The sequence below is a fragment of the Rhipicephalus microplus genome, chromosome 2, assembly GCF_043290135.1.
Source record: "Rhipicephalus microplus isolate Deutch F79 chromosome 2, USDA_Rmic, whole genome shotgun sequence".
NCBI lineage: Eukaryota > Metazoa > Arthropoda > Arachnida > Ixodida > Ixodidae > Rhipicephalus > Rhipicephalus microplus.
This window is the reverse complement of record NC_134701.1, coordinates 187,172,231-187,188,191: the sequence shown is the minus strand read 5'-3', so window position 1 is coordinate 187,188,191 and position 15,961 is coordinate 187,172,231. Positions and strand designations below refer to the sequence as shown.

General features: G+C 43.5%; 1 non-coding gene across 1 annotated transcript; it reads left to right on the top strand.

Annotated features, from left to right (window-relative positions):
* Positions 1 to 15,599: 15,599 nt before the first annotated feature.
* Positions 15,600 to 15,672, top strand: TRNAT-CGU (transfer RNA threonine (anticodon CGU)). Its single transcript has one exon. It is a non-coding gene; the product is annotated as a tRNA-Thr (tRNA).
* The last annotated feature ends 289 nt before the right edge of the window (positions 15,673 to 15,961 follow it).

The window sequence follows — 15,961 nt, the reverse complement described above, 5'->3', positions numbered from 1 at the left end:
TCTTTGTTTGATTTTTCAACAATCACTTGATTCAGGATTTATACCAGATGATTGGAAATCAGCGCATGTGACCCCAATTTTTAAGTCTGGTGACAATACAGTTCCTAATAACTACAGGCCAATTTCACTAACATCAATCTGTTGTAAATTACTCGAACACATATTATTCACGCATATAATGAACCACCTTAATCTGAATAAACTGCTCCTAAACAGCCAGCATGGGTTTCGTAAAGATCTATCTTGCCAAACACAAATCTTTGAAATGGTAACTGACCTTCATTCTTCTCTAAACGTGTCCCGTCCTGTTGATGCAATATTTGTTGATTTCTCGAAAGCCTTTGATCGCGTGCCACATAAACGTCTGTCCCTAAAAATTCGCCAACTCCAACTCGACCAAAACACAACACGATGGATAGAAGAATTTTTAACCAATCGTTTCCAGACAGTCAAGTTAAACAATCATATTTCGAACCAAACACGTGTTTCATCTGGGGTCCCTCAGGGGTCAGTGTTAGGTCCTCTTTTATTCCTGATTTACATCAATGACATAGCATGCAGCCTAAAATCACCAATTCGCTTGTTTGCGGATGATTGCGTAGTGTATAGAGAAATATCTAATCCAGACGATACAATTATCTTACAATCTGATCTTATTAGGCTAGAGGAATGGTGTAGCCGCTGGCAAATGGAAATAAATGTAGAAAAAACCAAACACATAATGTTTAGTCCTACCCCCGAGACAGTTCCCGCTAACTACAAAATAAATGATACTCCAATAGATTCAGTTCAATCGTTTAAATATTTAGGTGTGTTCTTTACGGCGAATTTAAAGTGGACGTGCCACATAGAATACATATCTACTAAAGCCCTTAAAAAACTCGGCCTTCTCAAAAGGCGCCTACATTTAGCCACCAAGGAAACCAGGTTTCATGCATATAATTGTCTTATCCGCCCCTCACTAGAATATGGTTCAATCATATGGCATCCTCAGGGCGCAAACCTAACTAACCTTTTGGAATCTGTCCAGAACAAGGCAACCAGGTTCATCACGTCCTCGTACTGACGTTAACAAAGCGTATCTTCTTCAAAGAATTCACTTCATCTTCCCTCGCTTGCCATGCGCCGAAAGTTGGCTCGACTATCTTTTTTTCATTCGCTGTACCACAGTAGCACGCCGTTTTCCCAGCTTCATATCATTCCACCACCTCATATCTCCGCCCGGATAGACCACACTTTCTAAGTTAAACCAATTTTCGCTAAAACAGAAAGATATAAAAACTCTCCTTTAGTCCTTGCAATCGCAGAATGGAACGCGTTACCGGCTCACATCACAGAACTGTCCGATTCATCATCTTTTCAACATGCACTCAAAACCTTTCTTGAAGTTCTTTGATGACGCATAAATCTTCATTTTGTTTTTCTTCTTCTTCTATGTTTCTCTCTGTATTTTTTTGCACACTGTTGTTGAGTGTACTGATCGCGCTTTTTTGTTCTTGTTTATTGTTTTAAAGTGCATTTCGCGTGAACCCCTTTTTTCATTCAATGTAATCTATTGTTGTTTGGCGTTGTTTCTGGATTGCACTTTCAGTTTCTCGATGCAGTAGACATGTATACCATCTCTGCCTTCATTTATGTTCTGTACTGTACTTGTGATCATAACCCCATTCTATCCCCCCCTATGTAATGCCCATTCGGGCCTTTAGGGTATTTAAATAAATAAATAAATAAATAAATAAATATCTATCTATCTATCTATCTATCTATCTATCTATCTATCTATCTATCTATCTATCTATCTATCTATCTATCTATCTATCTATCTATCTATCTGTCTATCTATCTATCTATCTATCTATCTATCTATCTGGCCGATTACGTTTGGGTGCCCTCGTGATCACCTCCTAACTTAGCGTGAACTAAAATTAGCATGGGAGAGTAAGATGGTTTGACGAATATGACGCGCAGGTGAAGACATGAATAATGTCACAACCCCGTCGCGTACGTCGTCAAACACTTCCCGCCAGACATTGGCACATACTTATGGGCAGGTATGTGCCACAGGTGATTTAGACTTGGTATTTATTCAGAAACAACGAGAACACACATGGGCAGTTTGAACGCTTAAGCATAAAGCAATACCCGACATCGGTAACGTCGACCCAACGAAGGCATAGAATAAATGTCAGCGTTAAGAAAAACCTGACATAGGCAGCGTTGACCCCCCGACGAATGCAAATGATAAATTTGGCACTCAAGCAAATGAAAATAGGTGGCACTCAAGCATTCTACCACAAAACCAAGCCAGGTATTGAAACTACTCTTCAAGTCAATGCTAATCGTAGAACGTCAACAGTGGTAGCGGTGCTGCCTACTCAACATTATAAATATTACATATGCACTCCTTTGCTACAGCGGTCGTGTCGTGTTAACGTCAATTGTGGATAGATCCCATGCGCTGAGGTTGATTTATGTAGCACTGTCCAGGGCCAGCATGTTCGCGAGGATCAGAGCTTCATATAAGCTTCTGGTGTTGCTAGTACGCATGTTTCAGTTGACATCGTTGTGCTAGTGCAAACAACTGGTTATATAAACATCAGCAACTCTTCAACATATGTCTGCGCGTGGAACATTTGATTGATTTGTGGCGTTTAACGTCCCAAAACCACCACATGATTATGAGGGATGCCGTAGTGGAGGGCTCTGGAAATTTTGACCACCTGGGGTTCTTTAACGTGCACCGAAATCTGAGCACACGGGCCTACGACATTTCCGCCTCCATCGGAAATGCGGCCGCCGAAGCCGGAATTTGAACCCGCGACCTGCGGGTCAGCAGCCAAGTACCTTAGCCACTAGACCACCGCGGCGGGGCTGCGCGTGCAACATTTGTACTTATGTTTAGCGTCATCATCATCATCATCATCATCATCATCATCATCATCAGCCTGACTACGTCCACTGCAGAACAAAGACCTCTCCCATGTTCCGCCAGTCAACTCGGTCCTGTGCTTGCTGCTGCCAATTTATACCCGCAAACTTCTTTATCTCATCTGCCCACCTAACCTTCTGTCTTCCCCTAACCCGCTTGCCTTCTCTGGGAATCCAGTTAGTTACCCTTAATGACCAGTGGTTATCCTGTCTACGTGCTACATGCCCGGCCCATGTCCATTTCCTCTTCTTGATTTCAACTTTGATATCCTTAACTTTTGTTTGTTCCCTAATCCACTCTGCTCTCTTCTTGTCTCTTAAAGTTACACCTATCATTTTTCTTTCCATTGCAACACAGCCACCTTTCCTCCGAATGCTTCGCATAACGTCAATTCTCAGGTACGTGGGATCTGCCTAATTTTTTATGCATGGTTATGATGCTCGCCTCGAATGTCACAGATTTGATCCTGGTAGTGGTGGTCACATTTTGATGGAGGTAGAACGCCAGAAGCCCGAATATTATCAGTATTAGTACACTTTAAAGAACACCAGATGGTCAAAATTCTCAGAGCCTTTTACTACGCCGCCTCGTATTGATATCATGGTTTGTGGAACAGTAATGTCAGATAATATATATTGTTGTGAGCGTATCAATTGTAATAGGCTCTTGTGGGTACAGAAAATACTTGAGAAGTTACATCGTGAATAAGCTCTGAAAATATTAACCTATAGGTAACCCTAGTTGCTGCTACAGAATGAAGCTGTTTATCAGATTTGTATTGGATCTAATGTTCCTTAAAGTAGTACCGGAATTTCTGCAAATAGCAAGCTCGCTCTTATGCAAGCCCTAAACGGTGGTTCGCGAAATTGGAATTGAAAAAACGTTCCAACCGAGTAAAATTCTTTATTTCAACCTATGCGGGATCGCGGTGGCAGAGAAGCCTTGGAAGGATGGCCAATCTACTCAAGATCAAAGTATACAGCTCCGGCATATCCACTTGCTTCAGCAAAACTTCCGCAAAAAGAAATGTTTTTCCTACGCATTTTAATTCAATCTATATGCAACCTGTTTGCTTAGATACGAGAATCACTATAGACAAGAAAATCAAAATGTCCAACGTTCATTTGATATTGTGTGTCGCCAAGGTAGAAGAGAACACCGAAGGCCAGGGAGACCATCAAAGCCGACAAATACGAGATGGGTTCTTGAGTGGTTTTTTCTTCTATGGCACTTCTTTGAAGTTGGGACTGGTGCCCTAAGTTTCAGTGAGTGGTGAGGTGTGTGCGAGTGCTATTTGGTGGTGGGCCGGTTGAGGTGCTCAAGGCAAAGAACAAATTGGAACTCTTAGTGGCCGATCACGGCCTGCCGCGGCAATTGTGCGTATAATGAGTGCGGCCTAAGTGGCGGTGGGCAATCGATATACAGTGGATGGCCTGGCCACCCTCCGGAATTCAAATGAGGTCTCCTGCCTAAGTCACTTCCGGGCAGCGGGTCCTTTAGACGTGCGTAGGGGAGGCCTCTGCCCTCAAGAGCGACGGTGGGGCTGGTCTAGCTTCTCAATTGCCGCTCGAGTCGAAATGGTCACCGCGGTCATCATTAATTGATATGGGAAAACAAAGTACGGCTGTAAGAATTGCGATAATGCTTAGTGCAGCAGCTTCCCTACAATATTATCAAAGGTAACATGAAAGTGCACACTATAACTGCAATAAAAAAGTAAAAAAAACTTTTGGGTAACTTTCGCTTTTTGCGAGATGACAATTCTGCAAGGGCACCAACCATTCGCTGTGATCTTAAAAAAAGTATGTAAATCTCTCAGCACGGTACTCATAGAGCGCACAACGTTTGATGATGCCCTCATTCACAAGCTAATAAGTATACGCTTATTATAATGCAACTATATCTCCACTGAAATTAATAAATGAAATTGCGCGGATAATGGAGCCTGTTATATTCCAGTCACCCAACTGGAGGAGCTTGCATGGATGCCTAAAGGCTCATGAAACCAGTCTTGGGTACGCACAGACGATGGATTTGAAATACGCCTTAAACGATCATGCTCATATTTCTTGATTCAACGTATGAAAGGATTGTTCGCAGAACGTTTGCTCAAGATTATTCGAAGCAAGCAGCATGTTTTTGTGTTTATATCTACAACATGCAAATTTGAGCACCCGTCTGCTCCTATGAGCAGGCATTGTATTTATATTGTTGAAAATATATCGCAATGAAATGAAATGCTTAAATATGCGCAGGCTAACTTCTAGAAGTTCTTTATTCTGCATAACTTGTCCAGCAGAAGTTGTTAAGCACGAACTTCCAGTGGTGCTGTTTTCTGCAATGCTGACTAGCCATTCAACATATTAGTCAATCGTGCACCCACAACTCTCTTAGAAGTGAGAAAGGAAAATTACACATCTTTTTCGATGGGGGGGTACTACGAAAATATTTTTCTCGTAATTATACCTAAACAGACGAGAATTTAGGCTCAATGTTTTCGAATTATTTTCAGTGGTGGTTCTTTTATTTGCAGGATTTCACAAATGATTCAAACGCCGAACGACTACCAATACTCCGATCTGTCAATAATCCGAGCCACCGGATTTTCTGCCGGACTATTTGCATAACCTTCTGTGTCATTCAGCACTTGGAGAAAATTGCGAGCAGTGGAGTCGGAGGGCTGGGCAATCTGTCTGAATCCATAAGCAACAATGGAGTTCAGTAGGGTTCCAGAAGAGGACAAAACTAACAGCGCCCTGTTTTAGCCCCGGCTACGTTTTTAGTGCCGCTTATTCTTTTCGTGACAAATGTATTCTTATATTGAGAAAGGCGCCTATCGAAGAAGCAAGGGTGCGGTAGAAATGCTTGAACTCGGCTGCCGAAAGGCGATACCTTGCCGACGCACTCCTTTACAACGAAACGGCGCCAAAGCCTTCGAAAATGCATTCAACGCTTGGAAGCGTGCGGAACTACAAGCCGATGTACGCGAAAGCCCATCTCTTGCTACATAGGGCAGTCAAAAAGAAAGAAGTCACGAAAGAAGAAAATTCTGTCTACACAACCATTCAAAATAAAAAAAAACATAAAAGGACTGCCTGCGAATGGCAGAAACAACTGTAGATCCTGCAAACGCGGCCCACGAAGCGAGACTACGTGTCGGAGGTAAGAAAAAGGAGAATGTAGGAGAAGATGGCGCGAGAATATTTTTAGTACTCGCATGTTCGACGTTGATAACTTCTTTCGCCATTTTGTTCTTCACGTTTTATGCAGTGTTCTTTGTCCCTCCTGCTTGCGAGTGCAAGCTATCTCGTACCTTTTCTGTGAAAACAGCATCACCCTAAAAGGCGGAGGAGCGAAAAATACTGACGCACTACGCAGTCACCTTCCGCTTCCTCGTTTCTGCTTGGCTTGTCATGGTCTTTCTCACAGCATAGGCTCACACATTGTGGTGTACGTGTCAGGCGCACACAGTACGGGCATGACAGGTAGTATGGCTTTTGAACTTGACATTCTCACACTTCCTGGTACCATTTTAAATATTTCATATTTTTTTTGCAGCAGACTATAGGCTATACTCGTAAAGAAGGCGCTTGTTTCAAAAGAGGAGCACCGCAATAATAGAGTCACGGAAAAACTTCTTCAGTGCAATTTCTGGAAGAGAGAACTCTTTAAAATATCACAATAGCTTGCATTACGCGTACATTACAAATATACCATTTCCTTTGTAGCGGCGAGAGTAGAAAGACATGAGACGACGTTGAAGGCGGCCGACGGGGCCACGCCTATTTCACCAGTATATTCCAAGGCTGAAACAGAGCGGCGGCGGCTGCCAGTGTCCGACGTGCCAGGTGCGTGAACTCCTGTTTGCTCGATGAGCTGCGTGAGGGTCACGGCGCAGTGGCTAGAAGTGATGATCATGATAACGCAACACAACGACCTCCTCTAAGATTATAGAGGAGGTCGTACGCTACACCCTGCTTTTATTTCCCTTTAATTGACATGTTAATCTTCAGCCACTCTTGCTTTTCCAAATTTAGTCTACAAACACCGCCAAAGGCTCAGCCACTGATGTCCCCGACCAGAAGAAAGAAGATTGAAGTTACACAGTAACTCCTATTATGTATTATCGTACGTATTTGTGAAAAAGCAGGTATGAAGCATTGTAAAAAGTCTCAGCTTATAAATAATGTCCCTGTAAATATGACATAACGGGAAGTCATAAAACAGCCAGTGTTTTGTTCGTCTTTCTTTCCAAATTACCTTGATGTATTCTGAACGTTTGTGGTAGTAGTTCAGGTACATTTTATCTACGCCTTTCTTTTTGACGCTGGCCTTGCTGCTCTTGCACTTAGCCGCATGGTAGTCGAATTCAAAAGCGCCCGGCTTCGTGAAGACGCACACTCGCCGACGCAGGACATGCCCTGGAACGAGATGCTTGAGTAACATATACTGCCGTTCTCTTCCTCAACGACGTCTCCTGGAATGGGGTCTCCAGTTTCTTCTGCGCTTCTGCAGGGCGACACGACGAACACGCTTGCGTCGCGTCGCACCCCACCGAGCAAGGATGTTTGGGGGGGTCGACGAAGCGCGCATGCTCCACTTTGTAGGCCTTCTGATAGAAAAACGGCCTGCCATCGTCTTCGCCATGTAGCATGCACTCATCTTTCATACTGTGTACGTCACCGTACGAGAACCTCAGCTGCTGGTATGCGCACCACTATACAGAGCTCCTTCACAACACTCAGGCTTTAATTGTCGCATTTATTGACGAGAAACAGCTTGCGAGGGTTGGACGACTCATTCAGAGTGGTGCCCCAACACCGCCAGAACCAGTGCGCGCAAAACAACTTGCCTGACGTGCTTTCGTAAATGTACATGACTTGGGCCGCGTTCAAAAGCATACCGAGATGCGCGAAGTCACGAGCACGAAGTCACCCTAATGCAGTTCATGGCCGTTGACCAAGGCGCGTGAGTAGTAAGGCTTCTTGTTGAGCTTCGCTACTGGCTCATCTTCGGCCCATCTGATGTTGCTGGCTCCACGCCACGCCGTCTTGCGCATCGAGAAAGGGGCCTCAGTCCTCCCGGGCTTGCGGTCGAGCTCGGCCTCTATTTCTTTCGTGTCGTCGTCGTCTTCTTCCGCCTCCTGGAAGACCTTGTTAAGGCAACGCCTATCTACCCAACACCGTTTCTGACAGCCCATGCTGCTGAACTTGACCATGTCCTTGCAGGCCGTACACTTGCCGCAGTCGGCCGGCTGGCAGACTTCGCCAACTCCACACCGCTTGCGGCGGATGGTGCTGGAAGCCATGTCGTCGATCTGGCTGTGGAAGAGAACTTCGGAGGCGTCTCGCACTAACGGAGTCGTCGTCGCCAGCGTTCCGACGGGCTTCTTGGGCAACACTTCACGTTGACCACGGTGCATCACTTGTCGCTGACCCAAAGTCACTCCCGCCAGTTGAACCAGGGTCTGCAGGCACAGGGTCGCGATGAGGTGTGCTGTTACGCCTGGGAGTCCACACCGAACGTCAATGCCTCTGCAAATACAATCTGTGTCAAGGCCAGCGATCGAGCCCGCCTGACGCGTTCCACTCAACGACGTCATCAAGCGGCGGCGCCGGTCTGAACCTCCCTCTGTCCTCGTCTTTTTCTGCGGTCAGGAGGTCGAGCAGTGAGCGCCAACTATGCCAAACTCAAGTTCTTCTGCAGTAACTTGCTTGCGAGAGTTAAGCTCTCCATCGCATGGAAGGTTTCAATCATCTCTCTGAACTCTGTAGAACGTCAATTGTGAATATTCCATAACACAGCATAAATTTTGAAGAGTTATTCTGCCCGTTTATTCTTAAACGAACGGAAAATAGGGTACATGCTAGGCAGACTGACAGCCAAAAGTATTAACACAAGCAGGTGGCGTCAGTGGCGGCATAAATGCTAGGGCACGACGAGCACGAGACCTAAATCCTTCACGTGTTCTCGAATGTGGTAATCAAGCACGCAGGGGATAGCTAATATCGAGTATTAATCCGGGAAATCCGTAGTAGAGATAAGATCATAAAATGAAAGAGACAACCGCAATTGGAGTGGTCCTAAAAGTGTGTTTTTCTTATCATTTCATTCGTTAATAACAGACACGAACAGGCTATTTGCACAAATTTCAAGATCACACACTTCTGTACCCTCAAGAAAAGAAATTAAGAGCCCCCTTACATTTAGTTAAGTGTGCCGGAATGAAAAAGGAAGAGAGATCTCTACAAGACGCTGATGAGAATTTTGAGTAGGCGTGGCTGGCGGGAGTGTTGACGCCGGATGCATCATTATTGGAATTCCCGTGATCTTGTGAATTTAGGCAAGTTTGTACGCAGGCGTTCAGGCTGGGGGCGTTGAATGCGTCAAGTTACATACTGCTTGCTTCTAGCTCGTAACGAACGATGTTCTTTTATAAGACTGCCTTCTTTAGAATTTTTTTTAATCTCCAACTGACGCAATGAAGTGAACAGAAGCTACTCAGAGATGTGATTCATAGAACAATGCCCTTGGTGCAGAACCATAACGCTTATACGCTGCTACATATTATATCTTTTAAGACATTATGTCAAAGAACGAAACCCAATTTATATTGTGTTTCAGATAAATCGCCTCAAGCCTCATCAGTACCCCTCATCGTAACGTGCACAGCTACCTGTGCCCCAAGTTTCGATGAAACCTTTGATGAGCGGGCCTAGGAAAAAAGAGAACTCACTAGTGCTATAAAGTGTAGGACACCTACACGACCGGCGGATGGGTCCTCTAGTCTCTTACTCTCTCCTGACATGGGTTCAAGAGTATTAAACATATGTATACACTCGAAAGAACAAAACGTTAAAAGAAAAGAGAATAAAAAAAGTGTGCTCACCTTGAACATCGTGAGGTGAAAAGGCAGAAATAAAAAATTCGAATCATGAGCCAGAGTAGGAAGACAGAGAATCAATTATGTAGAATTCTCTTGTTGCTTGACGGTAGTCAAAATAGTAGCAAGCTGCTTCATCTCTTACTTCTCACTTGACACTCTTTAATCTTCTCTAGTTTCAAGGCGTTGCTAATTAGGCCAGTCTGGGAGCGCTTGGTATTGCTCAAGAATCTGTACAAAGAATGGAGTGGAGATGTGTTGCCTTTACTCTTTTCTCTCCTGAAAACACGAATATTAAAGAAACCACTATCGTGTTCATTTCTCTACAGTGACCTATTGTCCCCCAATTTCGGTTTCTCATGGTCCACAGAAGACAGTATGTACCACGGGTGTAGTAAGACATATCACGTATATTTCATTTAGGGTCTGCCAACTGAATTACAATGTTTTTGTATGAATGAATGAATGAATGAATGAATGAATGAATGAATGAATGAATGAATGAATGAAGTCTGGCAGCTTTACCGGGCGACGGGGGACGAGGGGATTCACCCCTGTCCTTTCCCACTCTCATTTTTGAAGTGTTTGAAAATGGTTCACGTGATTTGTTCACTATGCACGCAGCCTGCATATACTTGATCTATGTGTACTGCGCGGTAGAAAACACGAACAATTATTATACAAGGACAAGCACAGTAACTGAAACTTTATTCATCACGCCCCACATATATATGACAAACAAAAGAAGCAAGGAAAGAAAAGATGGTATTTATAGAATAACGAAATTCATACTTTGGAAGCACCAGCCAGAATAGTAGATTCATTAGCCCCATGCGCCATTACTGAATGCCTTCATCTTAAGAGAGCAATTCGTGGTTTGCTAACATGGTCGTCAGGTTCTCGCACCATCTTCTCTGCTTCAGTTATCATCCGGGTACGATCATCTTTGTGGTTATGCAATACAGCTGTCCTTTTCAACTGTGCATGAATATTACACCTGCTGACCTGTTTACCCAAGAAACCATTGTAGCCGTTGTGCAATTACGAGCGTGCTCAAACAGGTGCTCATTGAGGCATCCCGCAGTGTGCCTAATTCTTTCTGTTTGTCATATAAAAAAGAAAGTAAATAAATAATTATAGTGTGTGTGTGTGTGTGTGTGCGCGTTTGTGTGTGTTTGTGAGTGAATGATAGTGGGTGTGTGGGTGTGTGTGCGTGGGGGGGGGGGGAGAGTGTTGTGAATAAACCTTCATTGACTGCGCGTGTCCTTGTATACTTATCATCCGTGTTTACCGCCACGCAGTATACATCGGTCATGAATCACCAACTAGCCCAATCGTCTCTTTGGTCCTGCAGATACAGCCTTTCCTGCACTTTTTGTGATACCACGTGTGAATGACACCACATGAGAATAAAGAATAATATTCTTTGACCTCACGCTGCTCAATACGGCTTGCCTTGAAACAAATAACAGCTTGAGGCCTCTGCAACATGTGAAGGTAAGTTACATGTCTATAATTTTTTTTGTAGACACAACATGAACGCTTCATATAGGCAACGTCGGAGGCATAACATGACTTTTTCAACCAGCATGTAGGAAATTTATAGTGTTTCAGCATTACTGAACGTAGTCAATCCCAAGTGTACAATTCATGATAGCTTGAATTTCACGAAATTTTGGCTCTAGGTGTGCATAATTTGCGCAAACATAAATACGCATTTGTAAAGGAGTAATACCTTCCAGTGTACCTGAAGCAACCAGCCACGTCAGTCTAGTGATTATATTGCTCGCGTGCTCAGCCGTAGTTCGCGGCATCTAATAACGGTCATGATAGCCGAATTTTTGAAGGAGGCGAGAATGCTTGAGGCCATTGTACTTGGACTCAGGTGCACGTTGATGAACCCCAGGTGTACGAAATTTCTAGAGCCTTTAACGATGATGTCTATCATAATGATATTGTGTGTCTGCAGTGTAACACTCAAACAATCAATAATATTATGCAACTGAAGCGTGCAGTGATTCCACATAAAGGTACTCAATATTTCTGTGGGTTCAGTAATTTACGAAGCACCTGCACTTTAAATTTGTTGGTCGTCTTATATGTTTGACAGGGTGATACAAAAACCGGCTTCGGTATACTTATATTATAAACGTGATTTATTTCACAGGGGCATGTTGAGCGATCGCGCGCAGTTCCGAGCACAGCCCGCTAGCTCGAGCTTCTGCTACACACACGATGCGGCTCCTTGTAATACGGCTTCAACCTTTGAAAGTGGACAAACTCTTGGTTGCGACGTCGCATATCAGAAAGTGGTGTGATAGGCTAAGTAAGGTAGTTGACAGGAGCAGTCTTTTTGAAAACTCGGTAAGGCCCATCATACATCAGAAGAAGCTTGAAAGAGAGTCCTAGTGTGCGGTGCGGCACTAAAAACCACACGAAGGTATCAGGTAGAAAAGCGGGAATCGAATTATGAGTCTCGTGGATTACTTTCTGGTGGTTCTGTTCGTCTGAGGTAAAACGGCGGGCAGCTGCTTACCTCAGACGAACACCCACTTACAGCCCCGACGCAGTGATCTAGGGGTTATGGCACAACAGTGCTAATCCAAAGGTCGTGGGATCGAATTCTTGTTGCGGTGCCTGCATTTACGACGAAGCAAAAATGCCAGGGCCCGTGTACATAAATTTAGGTGGACGCTAAAAAATCCCAGGTGGTTGAAATTTCCGGAGCTCTCTACTACGGCGTCTATCGTAATCATATCTTCGTTTTGCTACGTTAAACCCTAGTTATGGTTAATAATACTGGGCGCCATCAATAATTCAAATGTTTTCTGAAGCTAACGTGCTTTCGCGTTGCCTCCATAAACGGAGTCATTAGAAGCTTTTTGCTCAACCTATGTTTTCACAGTCTAAGTGACCAGACCTTCTTTGGCCAAGCGATCGTTTCCTGTGAAGATCTGTGACGTAATCACGTGAATGTAACGGCGATGCCATAATGGCGTCTCCAGGACGTCACAAATATTGTCATTGTGTGACGTGGGGCTGACGTCATCCTACATGAGGTATGTTACTTTTTGATCAGACGAGTACACGTGAACACTATAAATAGAGCGTCAGGTGACTGTTGACTGAATTTTATGATGTATTTTTTGATCATTGAGGTTGACGGCGAAGCCAGCCTCTTGCAAGATACCATTCAGGTCTTTTGGAATCCCAAAGTCGCTGGCGTTCACGGCAATCTTTTTTTGTTAAATATGTCAGCTTTGTTAAAATATGGTTTACTGAAACAGAAGCTTTTAGAACTATGGCCTTTTAATAATAATGACACACACTGTCTCCCTCTGTCTCTGTCCTAACCCTGAATCTATGACTTACAAGTTGCCAGAAGGAGACAAGTGAATAATCCTTGATCCTCGTAGTGCTTCAACCACTGTTCGACCCACTTCTCATCTCTCCCTCCCTCTACACACACACACACACACACACACACACACACACACACACACACACACACACACACACACACACACACACACACACACACACACACATATATATATATATATATATATATATATATATATGTGTGTGTGTGTGTGTGTGTGTGTGTTTGTGTGTGTGTGTGTGTGTGTGTGTGTGTGTGTGCATTATTCGAATGTCACAGGTTTGGTTCCTGCACACAGCAAGTTATCTTTCACCCACTTTTCTTGCTTCACATTTACTATAAAATTCGGTTTAATGGCTTCCTCTATACTTTTCTTTGAATTGTAGTCTCTTAGATATCAATAACATTGTGTAAAACACGGAAAAACGAGCCCCTAAGTATATACTTCATTCCCTATTCATTAACGAGAGTCTCGTACAGGCAGACTTGGTGCCTGTAGGTTGTATACGAGGGACTATTGGTCAGCTGTCAGCTCCTAATTAGCTCACGTACTACGTGACGCCAAACTGGCTCATAAAGAGTGTACCACACTCGCCGCCATGGCTACTGGTGGCACTGACTGGTACTCTCACGTTCAAAATTCACATATATACCCAATAAAGTGGCTGGGGGGATAGCCGCCACGGTAGCTCAGTGGTATAGCATCGAACGCGTTGTTCGAAGGTGGCAGGCTTGGTTCCTGTCTACGGCAAGTCATCTTTTCACCCACCTTTCTTTCTTCACATTCACTATACAATTCCGTCTAATGACTTCCCCTACACTTTTATTTTCTGAGGCATAAAATGGGAACATTTAGGCATAAGAGTTAATGGAGAGTGCCTTCGTAACATGCGCTTAACCGATGGCATTGCGTTGCTGAGTAACTCAGGGGACGAATTGCAACTTATAATTACGGAGTTAGACAAAGAGAGCAGAAAGTAAGGTCTTAAAATTATTCGGTGAAAACACAAGTAATGTACAACAACCTCGGAAGAAAGAATCGCTTCGAGATAGCTAATAGTGCACTTGAAGTTGTAAAAAACTGTCTACTTAGACAGATAATAACCGCGCGGCCGAACCACGTGATTGAAGTAAATAGAACAATAAAAATGGTGTAAAACACATTTGGCAAGCACTCTCAAATCATCACAGGTACATTGCCATTATCCCTAAAGAGAAAGGTATATAACAGCTGCATCCTGCCGATACTTAGCTACGGAGCAGAGACCTGAAGACTTACAAAGAAGGTTCAATTCAAATTGAGAATGACGCAGCGAGAAATGGAAGGAAAATGGTAGATGTAACCTTAAGATTCAAGAAAAGACCAGAGTGGATCAGAGAACAAACTGAGTTAAGGATATCATAGTTGAAATGAAGAAGAGCAAATGGAAATGGGCTGGGCATGTAGCGCGTAGACAGGATAAATGCTGGTCATTTAGGGTAACTAACTGGTTTCCCAGAGAAGGCAAGCGGGTTAGGGGGGACAGTAGGTTGGTGGACAGATGAGATTAAGAAGTTTGCTGGTGACCGAGTTGACTGGTAGAAGACGGGAGAGGCCTTTGTCCTGCAGTGTACGTAGTAAGGCTGACGATGATGATACTTTCCTTGGCATCATAGTCTGTTAGATCTCATTATTACTGTGTCAAACACAGAAAAATGAGCCCTTAAGCTAAACTTCATTCTCTCTCTCTCTCTCTCTCTCTCTATATATATATATATATATATATATAAATATATATATACATATATATATATATATATAAGGGAAAGAAGTGTATACCTAAGGGCTCGTTTTTCCGTGTTTTAACACAATATTAATGAGATATAACAGACAGTAATGCCAAGGAATGTACTGGGGAAGTTATTAAAACCAATGGAATGTAAATAAGAAGAAAGAAAAGTGCATGAAAAAATTACCAACTGTGAGCAGGAATCGAACCTACGCGTAATTCGAAGGTCGTAGGTTCGATTCCTGCTCACAGTTGGTAATTTTTTCATCCACTTTTCTTTCTTCTTATTTACATTCCATTGGTTTTAATAACTTCCCCTGTACATTCCTTGGCATTACTGTCTGTTATATCTCATTAATATTGTGTTAAAACACGGAAAAACGAGCCCTTAGGTATACACTTCTTTCCCTTATTTCATTGAACGAGGGTCTCGTACTGGCAGACTTGGTGTGTTTAGGCTGTATAAGAGGGACAATTAATCAGCTGCCCGCTCATAATAAGTTCATGTGCTACGTGACGCCAAACATGCGCATAAGAGTGTTTTCACACTCGTTGTTTGGCTTATAGATGGCGCTGACTGTCGCTCCTACTTCTAAATTCACAGATAAACCCAAAAAAGTGGATGGAGGGAGGGCCGCTGTGATAGCTCAGTGGTTAGAGCATCGAACGCGTAATTCGAAGGTCGTAGGTTCGATTCCTGCTCACAGTTGATAACTTTTTCATCCACTTTTCTTTCTTCTTATTTACATTCCATTGGTTTTAATAACTTCCCCTGTACATTCCTTGACATTACTGTCTGTTATATCTCATATATATATATATATATATATATATTGTGGTGATGGTGTTCGTGCATCTGCCCTTGTAGATACTGGAGCCACCGTATCCGTGATGGACGCAAAGCTTAGCCGATTACTGCGCAAAGTGACCACGCCACTTTCCGGGCTCTCCCTCCGTACAGCCAGCGCCCAAAGCATTCACCCTACAGCGATGTGTAC